This window comes from Melospiza melodia, unplaced genomic scaffold, assembly GCF_035770615.1.
Source record: "Melospiza melodia melodia isolate bMelMel2 unplaced genomic scaffold, bMelMel2.pri scaffold_18, whole genome shotgun sequence".
In the NCBI taxonomy this organism is placed as follows: Eukaryota; Metazoa; Chordata; class Aves; order Passeriformes; family Passerellidae; genus Melospiza; species Melospiza melodia.
Genome location: NW_026948525.1, coordinates 5,254,289 through 5,274,288, shown reverse-complemented (window position 1 = coordinate 5,274,288; position 20,000 = coordinate 5,254,289). Strand labels below are relative to the sequence as shown.

The 20,000-nt window shown below is 48.7% G+C and overlaps 1 pseudogene; it reads left to right on the top strand.

The window, feature by feature from the left end:
- LOC134433342 (zinc finger protein 501-like) overlaps nt 1-19,414 on the top strand; it is a 43,250-nt pseudogene extending 23,836 nt beyond the window's left edge.
- The last annotated feature ends 586 nt before the right edge of the window (nt 19,415-20,000 follow it).

The window sequence follows — 20,000 nt, the reverse complement described above, 5'->3', positions numbered from 1 at the left end:
CTCATCCAGTGATTTTAACAAACTTTTCAAGGAAGGACAACAAAATATTTTCTTTACAATGGCCACTCGAACAGCCATTTTCTTCATCATTTCTCTCATAAATTCCCCAGTAGGAAGGAGCGACTGTGTCCAAGTTTCCAAGAGTTCTTCCAGAACGAACCGCAACCTCGTCAGTGGAGGGAGCCATGCTGTTGTCAAAGGCACTTGGGGTCAGAGAACAGAGCCTAAACACACTGTGCAAAAATAATGTCACAGTCTGGTTATGCAAATTGTTAGAGAGATTCCTCTGCCCCAATTAAGGTGCTAACGAGACCAAATCCAAAGTGGATTTTATTGAATAGTAAATGTGAGGTAGAGAGAGAGATGAAAAGAAAGAGAAAAGGGGGGAGAGCAAGGGAATGACAGGGACAGAGACCTCCCCTGGAGCAGGGCAAGTGTGACATTGTCCCCTGTGTGTGTGACCTTCCCAGGGTGGGGGTTTTACACCTGAGCCAGTTTGGGTAAGGGGGGTGGTGTTAAACCCCTGAGCAGGGATTACCCCACTGTTTCAAGTTGCAATGTAAGATGTAACCAAATGCAGTTTTCCAATCCCCCTCCTCATCAACTGCTATAAACAGGTGGGGCAGAGTTCTTTATCTCTTCCATGAATCACCCCTGATAACGCCCTCCAGGTGAGATATCTTCTGTGAATGGGCCATTGAATGTCTCTGCAGGACTGATAAAATTCCATCATCCCATTGTGGGATGGTCTGCTCAGGGGGCGGATCCAAGCATTCCTGCCTGGATATAAGCTGAGCCTTGCTACAACCAGGAGCAGCTTGCCTACTGGATTGCCAGAGGACAAGATTTCCATAACCACCACTGGACCTTCAGAGGAAGACCAGACCCTTCTACAGGATTACTGCTCTGACAGAATCATGTTCATCACTCCAACAGGACTGCAGCCACCACTTAATGGGACTGCTGCCACCACCCTGACCAACAGGGTGTCAGGTTATATTCTGACCCTGTCAGTTTAAGGCAGTGTTTCTATATCGTTGCCTTGATCTTTATTTTCTTTTAAATTGTAATTCTGGTTTAGACCCCCCCCCAGGTTTGCCTTAAACCCAGTGCAAAACTCAATGTACTCATTCCTTGTTTTCCTCCCAAAACAGAATTTCCCATCCCCAAACCTTTGCCAGATGGAAAAGGAGGCTGTGAGGAACAAGAAGGATCCCCAGGACACCCAGGCATGTGAGAAGGAAGTCAGTGCCCCTTTCCCCCTTTCTCCTGCTCCATCTCCCAGCCCAGCATGGCCCCAAGCTGCAGGACAACCCTGCTGCCAACACCATCCTACCGGAGATGCACTGGGGGGATCTCCTTCCCATTCCCTCAGGTATGGAGGCAAATCCCATCCTCTCCTTGTCTTTCCTCCTCCAGACAAGAAGCTGAGAATTGGGACCAGGGAGAAGAAATCCCCACAGCAGAATCTCGTAGAAAAAGCTGTTTTGAGCAGCTCCACGGCAAGGGAATTCAACAGTTAGGAAAAGCCAGTGTCATCCCACAGGAGGAGGGGCTGCAAACACAGTCTGGGGTTCTCTGAGGAGGAAAGACCCACCCTGAGCCAGGAAGCTGGGCAGAGCTTCAGCCAGAGATCAGAGCTGGTGGCCCATGGGCAGCTTCATGATAGGGAGAAGCCTTACAAATGCTTGGAGTGTGGGAAGATCTTCAGGCAGGGCAATATCCTGATCAACCACCAGATGATCCACACTGGGAAATGGTCTTGTGAGTGTGGGGAGTATGGGAAGGGCTTCAGCTGCGGCTGTGCCCTTGTCAACCACCAGCAGATTCACACCAAGGAGAGGCCCTTCCGCTGACCTGACTGTGGGAAGGGCTTCAACCACAACTCCAAGCTCATCATCCACCAGCGCATCCACACTGGGGAGCGGCCCTACCAGTGTCCCACGTGTCAGAAGAAGTTTCACACTAGCTCTAATCTCCTCCTGCATGAGCAGATTCACACAGGTGAGAGGCCCTTCTGCTGCCCTGATTGAGGGAAGGGCTTCAACCGCAAATCCACCCTCATCACCCACCAGCGCATCCACACTGGGGAGAGGCCCTATGAGTGTCCCCAGTGCAGGAAGAGCTTCTCAGACCGCTCATTCTTTAACCGACACCAACGGAGGCACCGGTAAGGGAAGCCTTACGAGAACCCTGACTGCAGGTAGAGCTTCACGCACTGCTCCATCTCCATCCCCATTGGAGGACTCACAATGGTCAGAGCCCTGGTGACCCACATTCCTTGTGATACACAGCAGGAAGTGATTTGTGTTCCTTTTTCTTTGCTTCTTATTATCTTTTGATTTATCTCTCTCCCTTCAAAACACAAATAATCAGGGTAAAAATCAACCCAATTCATCAAAGGCATCTAAAGCCTCACATTTTACTTGTGTTTTGAGGGAAACTTGGATTCTTGGAGACGTCTGGGAGGATATGGGGGGGTTTGGGGGTATTTAGACTGGTTTTCTTTATTTCTTGTCACTCCAAAAGATGAGAGGGATTGATCTGTCAGCTCAAAACCACTCAATCCTACTGAAAACTACTCAGTCCCACCCCAAAATTCCTCAATTCCACAGCCCCTGGAGGTGAAATGGGGTTGGAAGTAGATTGGGCAAAGTGGGATGCAAATCAGGAGGGGTGAGATGGGCACTGGGTGGGGAAGGATGGGTGGGATGTGGTTTGGGAGGTGTGAAATGGGGGAAATACAGCTTGGGAAGGGGGTCATGATGTCCAGGAGTGATGGGGTGGGTTGGGGCTGCGACTGGGGAGGTGGGCTGGGGTCTGGAATGAGGCAGATGAAGTTTGGGGATAATGAAGGGAAGGGAAGCCTGTTACTGTGTTAGTTCTTGGATATTCCATGTTCAGGAAGAGATGCTGGGGTATCTCACATTTCTGAGGTGGTTTTGGGGCACTCCCCAGCTCTTGGGGGTTTCCTGAGAGCAGCTCCATGGAGCCCCATTTCCAGGGGTGGTTGCCATGGGCACGAGCTCAGGGATGTAGCCAGAGTCCGTAGCCTTGGTGTTGAAGAGCAGAGAAATGACGAATGGCCCCAGACATCTCCAGTGTGTGTTTGGGACCTGTGAGCTTACTGAGGAGAGGTCAACAGCAATCCCCTGGAGAGATGCACCTTAGACACCGGGCGTTCCTCACAGCTCAGGGTGAGGAAAGAAGCTTCCCCCATGGTGCCTTGCAGCACTATATTAATTTATCCCAATTCTTTCCTCCCTATTGGCCTGATGGCCTTTCCCACCCCTTTTACCCTTATATGTTCATCTTCTGATGAGTTCTCCCTTCCCTGTAATCCCATTGGTTTATGTCTCTTGCTATCCACACTAGCATTTCCTATTGGTCCCTTCCCTGTGTAACACCCGTGAGCCCTCAGACCATTGGATCCCTGATGCTCTTCTCCACCCTTTCTTTTCCTCATTTATAACCTAGACCCTCCTTTGGCTTTGTCTTTGGCCCTGGACCTCTTCAGCGTTGCCTGAATAAAGTACATTGGAACTCCATGCCTGGAACCTCCGGTGTTTTCACTGCTGACCTGCTCCATGTGTGTGTCTGTGTGTGTGTCTGTGTGTATGTGTGTGTGTGTCTGTGTGTATGTGTGTGTGTGCTGGGGCTCTCATGTCTCCTGCCCATTGGTGCAACATGCTCTCAGGGAAGTTGCATCTACCACCACTGTAGACCACAACAGTGGCGCCCAAACAGGGACCTTCGTCTGGTGCCCCTGGAGAGCATCTCCAGCATGGCTGCAATCTAAGTTGCCTTTGAGTCAGCCACTAGACTAAGACAACCTCTGAATTTTATCTGGGCACGCTGAAGGGAGAGACTTGCAACCCTCCCAAAGTCGTGGGCTGGAGGATTGCTTTCCTTGACACACCCCCACGAGATCCTTTGTTGATGCACTGCTGGATGAGTATGTTTCAGTCAGTCACCCTTTTCTTTTGTTTTCTCATTTTAACTTGTGGGTGGAAAGACTGCAAAATGGGCACAAAACTCGTTCCACAATGGGAGATTTCTATCCAAGTTACATTAGCCCTAGTTGCTCGGGAAATTAATTTTTCAAAGGGGAATTTGAAAGCTTTTGTTCATCTTCTTTTCAAATATTTTATGTTACAAGGGAATCAGTTTAATCACTTGAGATTTGGGGTATGGTTGGGATCAAGATATTTGTTTTATAAATGGAGGGCAATTTTAAAGTAGAGAAGTTTTATTGTCTTTTTCATTCCATTTATGGCAAAATGTTTTATCTTCTTTTTTGTTCTATTTATGATTCAGTTTAAAAATCAGGGGAAAATTTGGGAAAAGTTTTGGGTCTCTCCTTCAAAACCCCTTCCCTTCATCCTCTCCCCAAGCCCCTAGACCCTCTTCCCCGCCTGGGGAGCAATCAGCAAGTGGATGTCGCTATTCAGCACAGGGTTTCTGCTGTCTCCCTGATGCCTCCCGATCTCCTCTCTCCCCTTACCAGGACGGCACTGGGCATGCTGCTCTGGACCTTCCCCTCAACCTTCCTCCTATGCCCGCATACCCTCCTTCATCTCCCCCAGTGGCCATTACCCCATATAATGGTGCCGGCAATGTGGCGGCCCTGCCATTTTGTTCCCTCCTGATCCAAGTTTTTTCCACCCTCCATCCCAAAATGGCCACTTTCCCGCCTCTCCTCTGCCCTTTTCTGTGACAGTGGTCACAAGGGTTGCAGGATGAAGAGAGAGGTGAAAATGTTGATCTCATGTTCAGAAGGCTTGATTTATTATTTTATGATATATATACTACATTATAACTATACTAAAAAGAAATAGAAGGAAAAGTTCTCAGAAGGCTAGCTAAGCTAAGAATAGAAAAGAAAGAATGAATAATAAAGATCTGTGTCCCGGCAGAAAGCAAGAGCAGCTCTGCCATGACTGGTCAGTAAATCCAAACATCCACAAAAGACCAATTGTGGACCCACCTGTTGCATTCCACAGCAGCAGATAACCATTGTTTACATTTTGTTGCTAAGGCCACAGCTTCTCAGAAGGGAAAAAAATCCCAAGAAAGGTTTTTTCACAAAAGATGTCTGTGACATGTCACCCTTTTAAGTTTAGTTTAATTAAAAGGAAAGTGTTTGCAATTTTCTCTGCTGGGCCCATGCCGAGGAAAGAACAAACACTTGACAGGTTATCTCTTGCCAACCAAAACCTCACTCACGGGCTGGTGTGGAATGAACAGGGAATTTGTTCACCTGTAGAACTTACAATTCTGTCAAATCACTAAAACAATCTTACAATATAAGAAAATGCAAAAACAATGTAAAGAAAGTCAAAGTCCAAGCAGCTGAGCTTCAGGAAAAGTCCATGGGCTGAAGATGTTCCTCTTTGCCATCTCTGAAAAATCCTTTTGGTCCTGAAACAGGCTTGCTGCAGAAAAGTCCATCAATAGTTATCAAAAGTCTATTGACAATCATCAAACAATTTCAAACAATTTCAGATAATTCCTGGAAATTCTTGCCAGAGCCCTTTATTGAACAACTTGGGCTGAAGCTAATTTTTGGCCCTTCAATACTTCAGAGCTGCTGCCAGCTATTTAAGTTTTTTTTGTGTGTTTTTGTTTGTTTGTTTGTTTTTGGGTTTTTTGTTTGTTTGTTTGTTTTTTGTTTGTCAGGAAGACCAGCAGCAGCAGAGCAGCCAGAGAAAGGCCCTGGGGGGGCCCTGGCCAATCAGAAAGGCGGCCCAGGACCGGAAGGGGGAAGCAAAACCCCCAAACCCATCAGGAGCCTGGGAGGTGGCCCTGGCCCAGGGACCTGAGCCCAACAGCTCAGGCCCAGCCCCCAAGGCAGGCTCTGCCTTGCCACAGGCCTGCACTCTGCTGCCAGTACAATGGCAGAACGAGTGATGAAACGCTTCTTTTCCCCAAAATCACCAAGGCATGCCAGCAGCAGGGAAACAGAAGCCTTCCCAAAAATCCTCATCTTGGGACTGGGAATGTTTGTTCCCCAGAGCAAACAAGCCATGATCACTTCCCGCTGTGCCCTCTTCCTCTGCAATGCAAATGCAACAGTTGTGTCTCCCATCTGCCTCACGGCACCACCCCCTCCGGGCGGGCGACCAAAGGCAGAACTTTCGGGACCCACCTGCCCCTCGCCGCTGGTGTGTGTGAGGGACGGCAGAGAGATTCGCATCCTCCAGGGGGCAGCAACTGACCAAACACCCCCCAACCCGCCGAGAACGCTGATTTGGAACGCCAGCAACAGGGCTGCACTCACAGCCAGCTGGCGAGCCACGCCTCCTCCATGGAAGGAGAGGCTGGCGCCCTCTTCCCCTGTCCCAGTTTCCCCCGCAGGGGCAGCCCTGGGACAGCCCAAAAAACTTGGGGGGGAAGTCACGCTGGGTGCAGCAGCCGCTGCAAGCTGCTCCGAGGGTCCCATAGGTTCGGCGCCATCTTCAGCATCACCCTGAACAGGCACTGGCTCAGTTTGAGGTGGCGGGGGTGCACGGGAACACGCCGCTGCTGTGTTGCTTGGCCCCAGGAGCAGCAGCACAGACGCGCGATCTGCCTCTGTGGGAGAGGCTGGTGGGCACGGCACAGGGTTGACAGTGTCTCCTGCCCCTGGCTCTGGGGTGAGCTCGGTGGAAGATGCAGTTGCAGAAGCGGCCGGAGTGCGCACGGGCAATGGCGGGGCCGGCACAGGCAGTGGCGAAACAGCCGGGGGGAGCGGTGGCGGAGGATCGCAGGGAGCGGTGTTTCTGACTCTCAGGCGCAGGCGGGGAACTCGGCGGAGGCGCAGACAGGGCTGCCCGGGAAGGCCGCCAGGGGGCGGGTCCTGGAGGCAGCCACGCCAGCTCGGCAGGCGGGGCCTCAGAGACTGGTGCTGCCCCCATCTCTGAGCAGGGTGGGTTCCAGGAGGCCAGCTACTCATCATCCCCCAGAGAGAGATGAGGGGGGCGAAAAGATGGCTCCATCTTAGCATGCTCCAAAAACGCAGAGAAAAAAACTTTGGCTCCGGACAAGATCTCCCCCCATGCCAGGATGCAGGGGGGCTGGGAAGCAGCAGTTCATCCCCCTCCTAAGGGTCTTCTCCCCGCAGGAGTCAGGGGAAATGGGGCGAGCCTGTTGCAGTTAGCAATCCAGGGAAAAACAGCTGCTCTTCATTCCAAGACCGGAAAGAGTGCCTTAAATGTTAGGTAAATTCAGGGCTGTCCAAATCCACGGTCCAAAAGGACTTGGAAAATGGATTCCATGCACTCCCATACAAACACATCCAGGGCATACAGCACATTCCTAAAAAAACCAAAATCTTTGCCCATTGGAAAAACTCATAGAAATGTCTTTCTGACAGGAAAATTCAGAGAATTCAATCCTCTTCACCCTATTTTTGCCAGAAGGCAATAACTTTCTCCTCTGAAGGGGAGAAAGGAACCTTGGCCCTGGTGGGAATGCCCCACCACCTTTGCAGCCATAATCTGTGAAGGCCAGGATCATCGAGAAGGGAAAAGGCAACAGTACCTTGTGACAGCATCCAGCATGCTCTGGCCATCTGCACGGTGCTGCTAGGCTGTCTGAACATCTCCCTGGAGGCTTTTCAGAAGGTTCTCTTTGTGGTCAGCCTTGCTTTGAACTCTGCCCAAATTAGGATCTTCACTTCTTCAGCTCCTGGCTAGAATCCACTTCTGTGGTCACTTGTGAAGCAACCATCAATGCCACACATTCGGGGTTTACCCAGTGCAGCAATTGCTCCTCTGGGGGCTCATCAAGTGATGATTTGCTCTTCAGATGAGAAGTCCACAATTGATGATTTGTCCTTCAGTCACTCAGGGTTCACCAATTGTGACAGTGGTCACAAGGGTTTTGAGGTGAAGAGAGAGGTGAGAATGTTGACCTCATGTTCAGAAGACTTGATTTATTATTTTATGATACATATATTACATTATGACTATACTAAAAAGAATGGAAGAGAAGGTTCTCAGATGGCTAGCTAAGCTAAGAATAGAAAAGAATGACTAACAAAGGTCTGTGTCCTGGCAGAAAGCAAGAGCAGCTCTGCCATGAGTGGTCAGTAAATCCAAACATCCACAGGAGACCAATCACGGATCCACCTGTTACATTCCACAGCAGCAGATAACCATTGTTTACATTTTGTTGCTGAGGCCACAGCTTCTCAGAAGGGAGAAAAATCCTAAAGAAAGGATTTTTATGAAAAGATGCATGTGACAGCTGTGTCTGTCAAAAGAATTCACAAACCCAAGAGGCAAAGAGAAGGGTTTCAGAGTGGCCATTTGAGAAGACAGCCTTTCTGAAATCTCTGGCATATGAGGCCCCTCTGTCACTGCTTCCTAGAAGCTGTGAGACCGGGCCATGCTGCTGTTTGTTGTCACCTCCCTGTACCTGTCCCTGAGACACAGTGCCACTGGGCTGTTATTGGGGCCTTTTCCTTCTTTGCCAGCCCCAGCAGGCATTCAGCAGGGAGAGTCTGCACTGCCACTCTGGAGCTGAGTTTCCACTCTATGATCTCGGCCTCTCTGTCACCACCTCCACTCCCCCTCACACATTCCCCAAAAAAGCAGCAGGATGTCTGCTGGGACCACCTCAGCCTGCAGGAAGGCCAAGTGGGTCCTGGCCTTTCCTGACCCATGCACAGCTTTCTTTCATCCCAGCACGGAAATATAAAAGCTGTATTATCACATCACACAGAGGGCCAGGAGCTTTTTATTTTGACTGCAAGTGTCCACAGGGCATTAGGGAAGAGAAGAAAAAGAGTGTTTTGCAGCAAGCAACCTGTCTACTCAGGCAGGATGGTAGGAAAATTGTCTGGAAGCTGCTTTTTAGGACTTTGGTTGTTCTGCTGAAGCTTCTGACAGAGCTGATGGGCAAATCCCAGAGCTGTGGAGAATTCCTGGGAAATTTGTCCTTGGATATGTCTATGAATGCTCTCTCAGCCATGAACTGCAATCTGTGTCCTGCCCATATGTTACTGCCTTGACTTTTGAGTGTCTGAGGTGCCTCTTGAGGCTGCTATGGACCTCCTTCACCAAGGAATGGATTGTGATACAACATCCTTTTCTGCTTATGTTTGGGCACTGACAGAGCATGGACCATTCTGGCTGGAGCTTGGGCTCTGGCCAAGCAAGATTGCAAATGAGAGCAGCTCATGGTCCTCAGCTCTTCCCTGCTGCTGTGACAGACAGACACGGCCATGGGGACAGAACGGAGCTGCCCCATCTGCCGGGTCACTAAGAAGGATGTGAATTTTTCTCTGCCCTGTCACCACCAGTTCTGCCTGGGCTGCATCCTGCAGTGGGCAGAGAGAAATCCAGCGTGCCCACTCTGCAGAAGAATGATAGAAGCTGTCAGATTTTCTGAGTAGGATGAACAGGACTACATACAATTTGCCATCAGCTCCCCCAAACAATTGCTAGAGTCCAGCAGGGAGAGAGCCTGGCCACCTTGCTGAAAGCAGCCCCCCAGACCCTGTGATGGCTGCTCCATCTTCCCCACAGGGAGCACTGTCCCCAGCTGAGCAGGGGCTGCAGGACCAGAGCCTGTGGATGGCCTCCTGCCCAAGGAGTGGGCCGAATTTTTCAAATAACAATGTCATCTGCTGGACCAAAGGTGGCCCTGGCTGCACCAAAAGCTGGAGGGAATATGCCAGCGCCAGAGATGGCTGGTTAAGGAATTCATAGAGCAGCATCCTGCACGCCCTCTGTGCCTGTGGTCAAGTTGCCAAAATCTTGGTGCCAGTACTGCAGCTTCTCCTCTGGAGCAGTCTGAATTGCTGCTAGCACAGTCCAGGGTAAAGAAGCAAAAAGGACCTTTGCATGATCTCCGCAGATGTTTCATTCAGCTGTGCAGGGAGATGTTCAGGTCCCAGCACCCACACACAGAGGGTCTCACTTTGTCTCCACAGGGGCCTGGGGGCTGACCCTGATCTCGGGGCAGTACAAAGATAAGGGGGCCAGTGAGGGAATAGGGAAGGTGTGGCTCAGGAGCACAGGAACAGACATAGGAACAGGGGAAGGAGCCAATGGGGTCTAACAGCTTTTTGAGGGAAGCTTCTTGTGTCTCCCTAGACCAGAGAATGCCCCCCGCAGGGTCTCCACAATTCCCCGTGTATTATGTTATTAAGACAGCTTCTCTGAAGGATCAACTGAATCAACACAAACTGACAAAAACAATCAAAAGCACTCATAAGACAATTGTTCAAAATGGAAACAATTCTGAGTTCCCAGTGTGCCAACAGATTTCTTGGAGTGTCTTGGATCTGGCAGGAGGGATGCAGGGTTTTCTTAGCACAGTTTATCAGGAAACTGAGTCATACACACTGAACCTCTGGTCCATGGCCTCCTCACTGCCATCGTACAGCAAGGAGGCCCAGAGGCTGCTGTGCTCTGGTCCTGTCAGGGATGAACACAGTGGCTCTGTGGCCAGTGCCAGCTCCAGCTCCAGAGCTCACAAGAGGAGACTCCTTCCAGAAGCTCTGCTGGCTCCAGTGTGGCAGACCAGCAGAGCCCACTGGAAGCCCCCCTCCATTGCAGACACCCCCAGCTGCGCCCATCATCCCTGCAGAGCAGGAGCTGCCCCAGAGGAGCCGCGGCAGGAGCTCGTGGCAGTGGCAGGTCCCTGTGCCCCGGGCAGAGCCACAGAACCTCTGCTCCTGGCTGGGACAGGGGCTGCTCACCCTGGTGTCCCACCGAGAGGAGGGATCCTGGGCCCCAAACTCTGCCCAGCCCTGCAAAAGGCCACCCCGCCAGCAGTGCCAGCAAGGTTCCTGCAGCCATTCAGCCAAATCAGAGGAAACAAATGTCTCTGTAGCTGACACAGTCTCTGCACACAGCTTCCTCCCCCTTCTCCTGGTGCCTTTCCCTGACTCCAGCAAGAGCTGCAGGAAATGCTGTGTGAGCCATGATGATGGAAGAGCTACTGATAAAAACATTGGGGTGATGCTTTCAGAGGAGTCATGAATGGAAGATTGACCAACCTTCCAGCCAATGGTAGACCAAAAGTTTCCATTCTGTAAATAATTGACTACAATAAATTAGTAAAAGGAAAGACACAGAAACAAATTAAATCTCCCCCAGCTGCTGGCTTTCCTCAGGCTCCATGGTCTATGTATTGCTAGATTCACTTCATTTAGGCAGAATATTAACTGCCTTGACTTGTTGGAGACTGACCACAAGGTCTCATCTGTGGTGAGCAGTCACTAAAATTAGCTCAGCAGAGGCATCTTCAGCTGTCCAAGTGTAGCAGAAATACAAATTCTCTGCTTCATGACTGTGTGGCTGCAGCTGTTGGTGTGGATTTGTCAGCGTTGCTTCATGGATTACTCCTGGGAAGGAATTGTGTGCACAGGCACAGTGTGATGGCTTCAATATCCTCTAATTGCTCCAATTGGATGATGGCCAGAACTTGTAGGCAAAAAGCATCATGACAGAATAATTTACAATATTCTCCAAACTACTCCTGTGGTTTTGATTTTCTTACTGATTAGGTTCAGTGTCTGGCCTCAAGAAATCAGTCCAGAAAGAACAGGCAAACCTCAGCTTGCAAGTAAGAGTGCAAGTGTTTAATTTGCCATTTTTGCAGCATATACAAACAACTTTTCAACATATTTGCAAAAAACTCTCTTAGTTCTTGCTATACCTATCCAGAACCTGACTCTCTCCTCGTTTTATTTTGATTTGAGATCCAAGCATGATTTTTTTCTGGACAGGAAAGTAAGAACCAGCTGCAAATACAGACTACAAACGTGAATTTATACTGCAGGAACTGAGCTATAGCTTGGAATTAAAGGCAAGAAGTGATGCCATGGTAAATGTGAACATTTAGTGCTGGCATAGGAGCCTTCTGCAATGCTCCACCAACCCATGGTTCACATTGCTACAAACTCTCTTTCTGATGTTACAAAGAGTGTTGAAGAGCTGGCTGTAAGTAAAAAAAAATACCCAGAATATTAATTTTTGTTAATATAGCAAACAATGACTATGTAATAATTCAGAGCTCATAGAAGTGAGTATTCAGATTTCCACTTAGTATGTGCTGGCAGTTTTAATTTGAAATCAACAGGTTTATCCAAATCAAGTAATCCATAGGAATTAATTTGCTCTATGATCTAACTAAAAATGCCTCATTGTCTGATAAGTTTAGTAAAAATTTGTGAAGTCAACAGTCCACAGATTTTCATTTCTTGTTTAGTGGCTATTCTGCAGGAAAGCTTTTATAGACTAATCAGTTTGGATGTAATTGAAATGACAGTACATTTCATCTAGACATTTTGGTATTAGAACAAAACCATATGACTACACAGCCTTTTAAAAAATATTTTAAAATAAATTTTCACATCAGCAGTCTGAGTAGGACTCAGAAAAAAAACTCTACCAAACTTCAACTCCATTGGAAGATTCCCTTGTCACCCTGTGAATCAACTCTACATTCAGAAGATTAAAAGTCCCAATTATGGTGGTTTTGGTATGGTTAGGAATTGGGGAAGAATCTTCTTCCTTCTCAGCTCCATGCTGCAGTGCCTTTGGGATGTGGCCTGCTAGCCATTGTTTGTGCACCCTGGTGTTTCTCCATGAGGCAGAAAGTGCAATTGCATTTCCAGCCCAGAGCCCGTGAGGAGTGGGGCGTGCAGAGCTGTGCCAGACCCAGGCCAGCAGCTGTGCCTCCAGAGGGTTTTGGTTCCTGCCCAGGGCACCTGGTGCATCTCTGCCGTGAGTGCCTCCCCTTGCCAGGTGCCCATGGACAGCAGGTGCAGGGTTCTGCAAGGGGCGTGGAACAGGGTGGGGATGTCTGCTGGCAACAGAGTGCAGCGGAGAGCAAACAGTCCAGGATGTTCCTGGAGTGTGTGACAGAGAACTCCTGACACAGCTGGTGACTGAGCCAGTGAGGGAAGGCACTGCTGGGCCTGCTGTTTGTGAGGAGAGAAGGGCTGCTGGGTGACAGGAGGGTTGGAGGCAGCCTTGGGCTCACTGATCACAAAATGCTCGTGTTTGATTCCCAGAGAAGAAATGAGAGATGTTAGGGAAGTGTTGACCTGCAAGAAATTGTGAATTTGTTAAGCTTTAACAGGCAGTGCTTAGTCATACGTTCTCTCACACCAGTGGTTAATGTGTGCAAGTGGATGTCTTAGCCTTGAAAATAAAGACAGTGGGCCTACTGAGGAGGTAGCTGTAATGCATTCAAGCAGAAGAAGGCTCTTAACCATAGAAGGAGAATTTGAGAAACGGGATGTTCACCATATGACCACCAGAGACGCTCAAGAGACCCCTACTCTAAATGTGAGTAATTTTGGGGAAGTGATTTAAACATGTCAAATACTTTGTGAGAATGTTTAGCCTGTGAGTTTGAGCAAAGTAATGAATAAAAGTAATGAAAGTAATGTCTTAGATCCATGGATACTAACACGTGGGTGTGCATGTTTCAGGGAAGTGATTCCTCACACATCCAGCACTGAAATAAAGTAATGCCTCTTTTCTCACACTGAGCTGGCAGTGTGGATTGGCCCTGCTCGGTAACTTTCATTTTGGTCATTTCTATTGAAGCGTAAAGAATGGTTGAAATGAAATCTTTTCCAGCTGTTTCCCTTTGGTTTACCTGTTTGAGGGTTAAAATTCTGTGCTGCAGGTGTGCTGGGTGTGTGCAGAGCAGTGCAGCCCCAGAAACCCCTTGGCTTGCCCACAGGTTGTCATGCCTTGTTGCCAGGTGTGCCCAGCTGTGGCAGGAGAAGGAGCCCGCAGCGCAGTGGGCACCGTGCCCTGCCCAGCTGGGGCTCTCTGGCACAGAGCAGCAGCAGCGCCAGCACCATTCAACCCACTCCTGCCTTGGCTTCCCCTGGCACACAGAAGCCTCTGGAAATCAGCATGGCCAGCGGCATTCCCAGCTTGGAGCAGCTGCTGCTGGCGGGCAGATGCTGCCAGTTTGACTGCTGCCAAAGGGGAAGAGAGGCAGAGATGTACATGCACCGGAGCCCTGGGCATGTCCAATAAAGGTGCAAATATGTGGGGAGATTTGTTAGGAAGGATTTCAGCTGTGATGCCAACAGTGGCCTCTCTCCTGGTTCTGTGTTTTCTGGATGAGTAATGCAATGGTTGGCTCTGACAATTAAGAAGTAGATGTTCTGTGGATGTTCAAACGTGTAGCGATGGTATTGTAATATATCCTTCCATAGTCCTCTTTCCCATCCCCCTTGTAATAGCCTTGGTAGTGTGAGAGTCTGTCCAAATTTTCCCTCATCTGCCTCACGATCGTCCTTGGGAGATCACTGAAGAGAAGACCCCCCCTGTCTAGAATATCTGTCTCTGAAGGAGAAAAGTCACACGCCACAGGCCCCGAGACCTGAAAGCTCAGTGTTTCACAAGTGTGTTTGCTGTATGCTAAGAAGAGGGCACCATGCCCCGTTTGCAACAATAGCAGCTTTGGAAGCTGTCCCACCTCTCAGCCTGGCTGGACTTCTCCTGAGTCTCAGGTGGTCTCCCACAGAAGACCCTCACCTGTTTTACAACCACCGTGACAGACAGACTGAGATGTAAGAAGCTTCTCCATCAAGTACTGAGACATGAAACTCCTAAAAAGGCTCCTCTGCTTCTTCCAAGGACTGGGACTGAAACCCCCAGCCCGGGGAAGGTGTGTGGGGAGGCAAGCTGACCGAAGCGAGATGTTTGCCTGCAGATTGTGACCACTGGACCGAGAATACAATGGCTCTCGCTCACTGCTAAGAACATAGACTACCTGTTACATCTATCAAGCTCATTTACTGCTGAGAACATGGACTACATGGACTACCTGTTACACCTGTTCCCTATTGTATCTGTTTACCCCCCCTCACAATTTTCATTAATAAAAACCTCTGAGTTAGCTAGAGCCTTTGAGATCTCCCCAGCATAGCAGGTGGACCCTCGGCTGGACTGCACCAAAGGGCTTAGTCTCTGCGTTGGTAGCTATATCCCCCCTCTCTCTCTCTCTCTCTCTCTTTCTCTCTTTCTCTCCCTTAATCCCTCTATCACATTTTTGCTGTAGTTATTTCAATAAAACTGCATTTGTTTTGATTATCACTGCAAACCCCCTTGTACCGTGTTGGTGTTTTGCACTCTGAGATCATTCCTATGAACCATCAGGTCATCTGTCCACTAGGACAGACCCTGACAGGTAGTCAGGGCATTTGGGGAGGGCTGGCTTGTGACCAGCAGGCAGGGTGTAACAACACCTGACCTCCAGTCAAGATGCAAGAAAGTAATCTCCACCAATGGACAGCAGAGAAAGAGTTGACAGACAAAACTTTTAGAGGGGCTAAGGGTATAAAAGGCAGAGCATCCTTTTTTTGGGTGAGCACATGGCTGCTAGTCACAGAGACTCCCAATGCTGTAATTTTTCCTTGTTCAGTCCTTTGTTACGGTTTACTTAACCTTTAAAATTTTAAAAATGAGAGTAATTTCTCACATGTGCAATGCTGTGGGCCATTTTCTTTGCCTGGTTTCCTTTGCTTGTGTCCCATCTGAGTGCTCAGCTGGGGTACAGGCTGTAGGTGCTTGGGGCACTCCTGGAGTTCCTCTTGGATCCCTGAACAATAGCGTTTGGCCCATGAAGGGAATTTGTGCTACTTTGTGACAGAGAAGAACTTCCCAGGCTCTTTTGTGTTTGCTGTAGGGAAGGTTGGTTATTGCTTGGCATAAATTCACAGACTGACATGGAGCGTTTGCTTTGTGATGTCAGGGCATGGTTGCCACATTGTCGTGGTGACATCAGAAGGTTGCCTTGGTGCACAGAAGGCCTGAGTGTCAGAGCAGCCCTAGGCCTTGCTCAGATCAGGAGAACCCTCCTGGTTGGGGAATTTGTCAGTGGGTAGCTGCCCACTGACAAGTGCCTTGTGTTTTCTAGTGTTGTGGCGAAATCCCACAATACTGCTACCATGCTTCACCATCTGGCCACGACTGCTTTTGCTGCTTGTGGTGTTTGTTTTTCCGCGTATTACGTGACACACTTTGTTTGTAAGTAGCGTTTTCCATTCCACTTAGGTTAGGGTGTATCCTAATCTTGCTTTTGTATGTCTCCCTGCTCTTTCTTGATGGCTGAGTTTCTGATTTTGAAAGAGAAAGAGCATTAGGATGCCACTGGTTTGGTAAAGCTCCTCTCAAGAGGTTCAGCTAAAAAGAGGGTGTCTGTAGCCACAGGGGCAGCATTTGCAGGGGAACCTGCAGGGCTTCCGTTCCCTCCACAGGAGAGTCTGTGGCAGCAGAGTCTGCCATTTCCTCAGGTTGCTGGGACAAGCAAGACATCTTTGAAAATGTAGAACTGGCAGAGCTTCTTGGAAGGCCTTCTAAAAACTCTGCAGTTGTTCCCAGAATTCTGAGAAAGCTTATTTCTTTTTAAATTTCGTCATGAAAGGATTTGACTGTCTTAATTGACCTTTTACTGAGTGCTAAAATAGTGATTCCCTTTGAAAGGAAGGGCAAACTCTAAAAGCAGTCAGTGTCTGCCACAGCTCAGGGGAATTTTGGAAAGCTTTTCTGAGCAACTGCTTCCTGCAAGTTAATGAGAATTGGTGCATGTAACTGATTTAAAAAAAAAAAAGGACCTGAAGGAGAGGATTTCAGAAGCTGTTTTATGTCTTTGGTAGAACAGGAGCATTGAGTGTTAAAGAACAATTTGCATTTTCTTGATCATATTTGCATTCATTTACTGGCTACACAGGCCGAAGTGTAGGCACAGCCAAGAATATCGCCATGATTCCTTGCTGGCTGTGTGAATGAAATGGGTCTGCTGGAGGGAAACTGTGAAATGGGAAATCGTCTCTGTTTGGGTTGACTTGTTCTGTGAGATTCAGAGGCCCAGGCAGTTTTCTGACAGCATCTTGTTCATTTTCCCTTCCCACTACAGGTCATCTGAAGCGTATATTCAGCAGTGCTGAAGATCCTGACGTGAGTGTGTTACCTTCTCAAGGCGTGGCGACCTGGTTCTTAGTCCAGCACGGTGGCCCTAACCCCAGGGTCACTCGGTCTATATGCTCCTGACACCAACGTGGTGGACAGCAAAATACGTTTATTGAGGGGTCACAAGGGTTTTTATAGCTTGAGCAGTCAGTGTCATTTCCTTCTGCTCACGTCCGGCTGGGTGCGGCCAGGTACGGAGCAAAGGTCTGACTGCAGTGGGGGGGATGTCCTGACTGACCGTCCAGCCTGATTTCTTCCGCATGCATATCCCTAACTCTCCACATTTCCCCCCTCCCTCATGATTAGTAAAAATCGTATAAAATTATAAAATGTAGAGGTTACAAAATTTCACGGTTAGTAAAATTAGTATAAAATTGTAAGTGTGTTAGTAACTGGCACGCCTTAAAGTAATTTTCGGCCCTCGACAAACATAATGTCAACCGTTTCTAAACGCTTTTTAATGAATAGCAACCAGTTTGTTTAATTTGCAAGGCCCGAAGATTAGGGTTAGTAAGATTATAGTGAGTGGGCCTATTAGGGTAGAAATCATGGTGGTGAGCCATGGGGACCGGTTGAACCACAACTCGAACCAGCCTTGTTGAGCTTCTCTGTCCATTTTTCTTAGGTTTAGTTGGTTTCTCAGTTCGGCCATGGAGTCTCTAACGACTCCGGTGTGGTCCGCATAAAAGCAGCATTCCTCTTTCAAGGCGGCACACAGGCCTCCTTGCTGCATGAAAAAAAAGGTCCAGTCCTCCCCTGTTTTGGAGGACAACCTCTGAGAGCGAGGAAAGGGATTTTTCTAGGGAAGAAATGGATTTCTCGATCCTCTGCAAGTCCTCATCGACAGTCATCTGCAGTTGTGCCAGTCGTTGATGTTGTGTTGCAAGGGCCGAGATGCCTGTGGCAGCGCCAGTAGCTCCTAAACCGAGGAGCATTGCGATGGTGATGTCTGTTATCACTTCTTGTTTGTGGAGCCGGTCAGGTTCCTCGAATAAGTGGTACACCTCTTCTTCCTGGCGATACAGGACTCTGTGGACAATTAAAACTTGGACACAAAAGTCAGTAGAATGATCGAATTTGTTAAGGAGTACACATGGGCTTACCCCGGATCGTTGACAGACCCACATTCGCAATGCAGCTGGGATCACCCACTGGAACTTCCCTCCCTTAAGTTTGACGAATTCCTGGCAGATGTTGCTCATCTGCTTTGCCAAGGTTGCATTGCCAAAGAATTTGCCTTGGCCCATAACCTGACTTAGGGTAATGCCTCTCTGGGGGGTGTCCCATCTGCATTGGCATGGATTGTCTGACTTTGAGAAGATGAATGGGAGATCAAGGGCAACACCTTTGTAAAAAAGGGGTTGTGCATCATAGCATAACCAGCATGAATCTGTGAGGTTCGGGTTGGATTGGTTTAACGATAAGAAGGTAGCATTTAACACACTTAAGAATGGATTGGAGAGGGTTGGTTTGGCTAAGAGATCGGATGGGGAGGTAAGTTTTAGCATCTGTGTTTTGTGGTCAGAACTGCCCTTAGCTGCAATCCCCTTCCTGGGTCTACTCATTGCAAGAATCGGATTGGGTCCGACTGATTGGGATATTGGAGGTGGGAATCTCATAATTTGTATGCTCACCCAGATGTGGTGAGAGAGATAAACAAACGCTGTCCACACTTTGCCCGTGGCCCAGCCATGATGGGTCGGCTGCAGGATTGTCATTATGTAGCCTGTTCAGGTGTGCTGTTTCCTGCCTTGGGGCAAAATCACGTTCCCATCCATATAAAATTTTGGTTCGAGATAGCCGTGGGGAGTATACTTAATTTTCAGGAACTTATCAGGATGTTGTGGTTTCCATCTATTGCTTGACACAATAGTTTCACACCCCCAATATCCACAATATCCATACCCTGGGTAATTACAGTAACTTTTTCCTGGGTTGGAAGCTGGGCACCAGTAGGTCTGAAATGACATTATCTCCTCAAATTTTGGTGTGCCCTGTATGCGAGGGAAAAATGTCTTTTAGACTGAACTCGAAAGATGGGGTGTTGGCCATAACAATTTATTTGATGACCCTTCACCTGAGAGATGGCATAGAACCCACCTGAATGGCTGGTGAGGGTAATGTTTTGTGTCTGCCTGTCCTCCACCTGCTAACCCTAGAAACAAGATCACACAGAGATACCATTGCCACTTTGATTTTAATGGTGCGAGCTTCTCAGGTGATGTCAGGTTGCTCGGTGGTCTCTCTCTCTTTCCTGGTAGTGGGGCATATGGGTTGCGGGGGCGTCCAATGATCCAGTCCTGCAAACAAAGTCTCACAATTCTCATGAGTTTCACTCTGAAGGTCTGGTTTAATAGATTTGAGTGGACACCATTTAATGTCCCCATCTTTTTAACGGTCGCATACCCCTGCCCCATGAGCACTAGTCTCCAACCTTGTTCCCACTCCCCTAGTTCATTTTTGATCACAACCCGTAGGCCTTCCTCTAGTGCTCGAGTGGCCCAGTGTCTCTGGGCAGGACTGTTTGTTTCATCCCCCCTAGGGAATTGATTTAACGCTAGCAGCGCAGTTGCTAGTATGCGCGCCTGTCACTCGGGGGAATGGTATTGGTGAAGCCTTCTGTCTTTGCTAGTACTTCCAGTTTAGTTTTCAGAGTCTGGTTTGCTCTTTCAACGATGGCTTGTCCGGTGCTGTTGTATGGGATGCCATGTACCAAGGCGATGTTCCATTTCGAGATGAATGCTTGGACCGTCTTTGAGATGAAGTTTGTGCCGTTGTCTGTTTTGATTTGTTTTGGAACTCCAAGCCATGCCATGACTGTTAGACAATGTTGGATGGTCACTTTGGAATCGGTCTTGGGATGCTGTGTGGCCACAATCATACCGCTGTACATGTCTACGGTAACTGCAAGCCACGCTCAGGGTCTCATCAGATGGCATTTTGTAATATTTCTGAGGCTTTGAGGCCTCTGGGGTTGACGCCACTTGACCACAGTGGGGGCACGTGGCGACAACGTGCTTTGCTTGTGCGGTAGAAATCCCGCACTTTCTCACAAGTGCTTTA